This window comes from Populus euphratica, unplaced genomic scaffold (genome assembly GCF_000495115.2).
Source record: "Populus euphratica unplaced genomic scaffold, PopEup_1.0 scaffold426.1, whole genome shotgun sequence".
NCBI lineage: Eukaryota > Viridiplantae > Streptophyta > Magnoliopsida > Malpighiales > Salicaceae > Populus > Populus euphratica.
The window spans coordinates 145584-151802 of record NW_011500305.1 but is presented as its reverse complement, the minus strand read 5'-3'; positions in this window follow the sequence as shown (position 1 = coordinate 151802).

Sequence of the window (6219 nt, the reverse complement as noted above, 5' to 3'; positions counted from 1 at the left end):
AATGATAAAATAAAACCTTGATAAAAATGCACTTTTAAGTACTAATCAATTGGGAAATTATGAAATACATTAAGGGTATTGTAAAAATGCGCTTTTAAGTACTAATCAATTGGAAAATTATGAAATACATTAAGGGTATTATTTCCTTATAGAGTCAGAATTCACTATTCTAATCAGATCTTCTCCATCCATTCTAAATAACAGCAAAGCTCCTCTCGAGAATGCTTTCTTCACAACGTAAGGGCTCTCATAGTTCGATGCCTATTTACTCTGATCTTCTCCTAGTAAAGGCAATATTTTCTTCAGTACAAGATCTACTTCGTGGAATCCTCGAGGTCGAACCTTCTTGTCGTATGATTTGACCATCCTTTTTTGGTAAAGTTGATGATGATAGATTGCGGCTATCCTCTTTTCACTAATTAGATTCAGCTATTCATATTTAACTTTTACCTATTTTTCCTTTTCCAGCTTAGAGTTTACCAATACTCTCAATGAGAGGATTTCCACTTCTAAAGACAACACCTACTCCATTCCATTTACCAAAGTGTATAAGGAGACTCTTGTTGAAGTTCAGGCTATGGTATTGTATGCATGAAGAGCAAATGACAACATTTGATGCCAATCTTTATAGGTGACTACCATCTTCTGAATAATCTTCTTAACATTCTTGTTAGCAGCTTCTACCACACTATTCATCTTTGGTCTATATGACGAGGAATTGAAATGCTTGATTTTTCATTTAGCGCAGACTTCTATTATCATCTTGCTATTGAAGTTTTGGGCATTATTAATCTTTTTTAGTGGACCATATCGACAAATCAAATCTCTTTACATAAATTTCTTCACCACCTTTTGCCTCTATGTCATCCAAACATCTCAACAAAATTCCGTCAGATGATTTCTTATACAAAGTTTCCCCATTAAGATAGAAATCTATTACCAACCTTCTCAAAATCTTCTTATCAATTTTGGATGCCCCCATGCGATATGTTTGGTTTTGGATGAAATTCTTAATATCATAATACCAAAGGTTTCCTTCTATTTCTCTTTCAACTGAGCAACAATGAGTTGGATTATTTTTTATATCAATGTGTACCATCAACTGAGCAACAATGAGCTGGGTTATTTTTTATATCAATGTGTACCGACCTATACCTTGTACCTAAAGTCTATTCTAGCCATAGAAGCTAGCGTGACCAAAATGTTAGTAAAATGGTTTCCTTTCCTTTTTAGATGGGTGAACTTTATTTCCTCAAATTCTTTAGCTAATTTAGACAGCTGTTCTTGGTAAGGTCTCAACTTCTCATTTTTGGTTTGCCATTTTCCTTTCACTTGGCAAGTAATCAAAATAGAGTCTTCATACATATCTATCTTTCTAATATTCAGCTCCAATGCCACCTCTAAAATGAGAATGCAAGCTTCATACTCCTATATTGTTATTACACCTAAATTACAACTTAACTAAAACTGAATACTGCATTTTATTTAGAGAGATTATCGTTGCACTAGATCTATTACCATATATATTTACATCACCATCAAAGTACATAGTCGTATATTTACATCACCATCAAAGTACATAGTTGACCAATCTAATTTCCCTTCCTCAATTAAAAACACATCTTCATCAAGAAAGTCAAATTTTAATGACTCATAATCTTCCATGGTATAGCGGCCAAGTGATCGACAATGATACTCCCTTTCATAACTTTTCTTGTCATATATACTATATCATACTCAGCTAGTAGAACTTGCCATTTTACAATTCAGCTTAATAGATAGGGGTGGATTTAGTAGGTATTGCTTGATTTTCTTGAAAGCTTCTTCACACTCTTATTCTAAATTTTGAGATTATTCTTCCTTAACAATCGAAGATTGGATCACAAATCGTGATTAATTATGATATGTATTGGGTAATGTAATTCAATATTTCTAATAAACTTATTACATCCTTCTCAATCTTAGGAGGTGGCATATATTGAATAGTCTTTACTTTGTTGGGATCCACTTTTATCCCTTTATCACTCACCAAAAATCCTAACAATTTCCTAGATTTCACCTCGAATGAACACCTTGTATGGCTAAGCTTAACTTGTACTTCCTTATTTTTTTAAATAATTCCTTTAATAATATGGACATGATTCTCTCCTTTTCTAAATTTAGCAATCATGTTATCCACATATACTTTAATTTATTTATGTATCATATCATGAAATAGAGTTACCATGGCCCTTTGGTATGTGGCGCCAACGTTATTTAACCCAAATGGCATGACGTTGTAGCAAAAGGTTCCCTATGGTGTTACAAAGGTTTCTTCTCCTTATCCTCTTGCATAATTTTTATTTGATTGTAACTCAAAAACCCATTTATAAAGGAATATATGGAGTTACAAGCTGCATTGTGTGATAAAAGAAAATTGTCTTTCGGGCTCGTCCGATTTAAGTTCCTAAGGTCCATACAAACTCTGATTTTATCTTCCTCTTCAAGTACTACCATTATGTTGGACATGCATTATGGATACTTGACTACTTCTAGAAAACCAACATTCTACTACTTTTCAAATTTTGTCTTTACCTTGATCAAGGCATCCTGATGAGTTCTTCCTAACTTTTGCTTAACCGGTTTGCATCCTTCTACTAGTGATACCTTATCCACCAGGCATATCTATATAATCTCGGACTAATGCAATTAAATTTTCTTTTACTTTAGGTGTGATCACAATCCCTATCCCTAGTTTTTTCTCTTAATTTTTCATTGCCCACATCTATGGTTTCAAGTTCCTCTTTAGCGGGTTTCCAAGCTTGTTCATGTTGTTTTATAAATTTAGTAAATTCCCTAATGTTATTTTCATCCTATTTTTCCTCTTCTACAACTACTATGTTTTATTTAAAGTTTGGTCATTCGTTCTTAGTGTAAACCTTTATTTTTTTATTTTTTGAAAATTTATCAAAACATGGGTCAAAAATTGGGTAGTAACAATAGGAACTAAGGACGTAATTGGAAAAGGACATAAAACTTTGGGATTGATAATTGAGTTTGATAAGGGTGAAATTGTATAAAAATTAAAATTAAGAGGCAATTACAGGTGTAATTAAAAAAAATTAGAAGAATATTGACTAAATTAAAATTCATTAAATTCCAAATTCTAGATGACATGCCATTCGACCACTATTTATCTTTTTCTTTGGTAGTTTAAACTGATCGAGTAGACAACATCAATTGAATGAATATGACGTCTCTGACCACCTCAAAGGGTTTAACCACCACCATTCAAATAAGAAACACCCTCTTTATAAAGATAAGTTACTCTCATCAAACATTTAAATCCTATTTTCTTCAATAATATCAACAACATCTCATCTTCAATAAACCCTCACTATATTTTTAGATTTTAGATTGATCAAGTTGGTACATTTAAGCATATAGATGTGAAGCTGCTGACCTTCGAATCAAATAAGGTTAGATCTAAATAAAAGATGTGCACCACTTCTATAATTTTCAGGTGTTAGTCAATGGTGATGATGTTAGAGTTGCTCTGTCAAAGTGTTGAAAGTGGTTAACTCGATCATTAGTGAGTGTGATACCTATTTTGCAAACCCACCAATCTTTTTTACATGTTCACATTTCAAAGCTGCTCATAGGGCTTTTATCAAAGGTTTAAAGCCCTTCTATAAAGATCATAAAGGAAAAATAAAACTCACTTTAGCTTTAAAGTTTTGCAAAAAAAACCATCTTTGAGTTAATTACAAAACCATCATTACAAAACCAACCAATGATAAAGTTTTTGGTTGTTATATTTGTCTAAAATCATCTTATTTCCATTTATGAATGATGATCAATCTTTGATTGGATCCATCAAAATCTTAACTTGAAACCATATAAATACCCTTGAAAAATCAAGGTAGAAGGGGTAGAAAAGGAAGAGAGATAACATAGGAAAATATTGATAAACGAACTCTAAGTGTGAAATTTCAGATCCTAGTACAAGGATTTTTTCAACTTTGAGAGAAAATAACAAGCTTGGAAAAGAAATAACCACAAGGACAACAACCATTGTTTGAGCTTGGAATGTATAAAACATTCATTTAACCTAGTAAATGATTTCCTTAAAGCATATCTCTATGCTATTCTTTCATGTTTTATGGTGTTTTTAAACATTGATTGCATTATATTGCCTTTTGCTTTGTTTTTTTTCTTTTTATTAATACATGTTACAACCTAATTTTAGCCCGTTGGTTTTTAATTTAATTTTACAGAGGTTAAAATGTAAAATTAAAATATCATGAATTTATTTTGATGAAAAAAATGATTTGTCAACTTACGTGAAAACTAGAGACTACGATTTGCTTTTGTCATTCTATCCTTATCATCAAGATAATGATAATTATATGTTTTAAAATTTGATATTTAATCATATTTAAATTTTAAAGAAGAAAATGAATTTGTTTGGGACTTTATATCTCACACACGATAAGACTCTTGCACTATAAATAAAAATATCAACATATACAATGAGGGCATTACAAGAAACACTACGAAGGTCATTATAAGAAAATCAGGGGAGGCGATTAGTAGAAAAACATAAAAAAAGAAAGAATAACCAACCTTTTCTCTTCTATATTAACCAACATGCCTCTACTATCATCTTCGTTCCCGAGCACTAGCCTAGTCTCTACACCAGGTGTGATAGAGCATAACAGAAACACAAAAAGAAAAGCATCGACCAATCCTCCATCATCATTGTCTTCTTCCCCGAATACCAGCCTCGTCTCTATACCAATAGCTGAGCCCGACCATCTCCCTCAACTTCGTCTCTAGCAGGTAAGTCTTCTCTTTATTGTCTTTGCAAATATAATTCACTTCTCACCATGTATGCCGATTTAATTCTCAGGTTTATACATGCACGTATGAATCGATCATGTGTGCCTGTTGACCAACAGGGTCATTGGTCTAGGCTAGGTCCAGCCCAATTTAAAAAAAATTACAATTAAAAAAAATTAGTTTTCCTTTCTTTTAACCAAAATTTGAAAAATTATTTAGTAGTGCTAGAGTCAGAAATATTGTATTTTTTGGGTTACGTAATATTTACCAACACTAGAGTTGAAAATATTCATAGGCGAATATTCACTGATACTAAAGTTAGGAATATTATAGGAAGACCATAAGAGTGAAACAAAAATAATCTTTAGCAATTTAAGATAAAACGAGCAATGCAACTGCTTCAGATAAGATGTTTAATATCTTTTTTTTACATAATTAGTCTCATATCATAGAATCTTTATTGATTAGTTAAGGTTCCTACTAACCATAATACTAGGTAGCGACTCTTTGAACTAGACATTTTCCCCTAAAGAACAAGATGATAGACAACTTTATCTTTTTCCATAAATTTATTTTTAATAGTTCGATGCAATGTCCAACTGTGATAATACACATCATTTTTTTTCTTTGTTTAATATTGCTTGAAGTTGTTCATTAATGTTGTTATATGTTTAAAAGATGCTTAGATGTTTAGATTAAATAACATAGTGTGTTTTTGTAATCTGCCAAATATGGTTGTAGGGATGTTGATGTTTTTTCTAGGTTATTAATGCTTGTTTTTGCCTTATTATTTTGGTTTAGTCCTATGAAGTGTTAAAGTGTTAGTTTTGAATATCAAATTGTTAAGCATGCGTGTTGTTTTAATTTGGCATTTTTGGAATTGAAACTTCATGTATGTTATTGATAATTTGATGTTATTTATTAGTTCTTTGGATTTAATTATACTTAATATTGGTAATGTGGTTTGTGAGGACCAAAAACAACATGTTTTGGAAGCCTAAAAGGCTAGTTTTGGGTTGAACATTGCGCCAAGTTTTTCTAGGGTGTTGAACAATGTTCTTCGTGTCATTAGGAAGAATATTGTCTTACCTCTATGATTTGGACAAGTCTTGGTCCATTTCTTTGCAGAGAAAACCTTCTATGACATTGTCAATTAATAATTTAGGGTTTTGATGATTTCTAAGTTTTAATCCCAGGGTTTTGATTTCAAACCAAAACCCATTTAGACCAAATCATGATGTTTTTTTTATTATTAAAATGAATAGAAGCCAAATTATTGATCTTTACATGATTTTAAATATATTTATATCTTTTTTCATTGTATTTGGTCTGATTTGGGATCCACATTGTTAGGTTTGCGTTAAAAAAGAATTAGAGGATTGTTTTATTCTTTTGAAA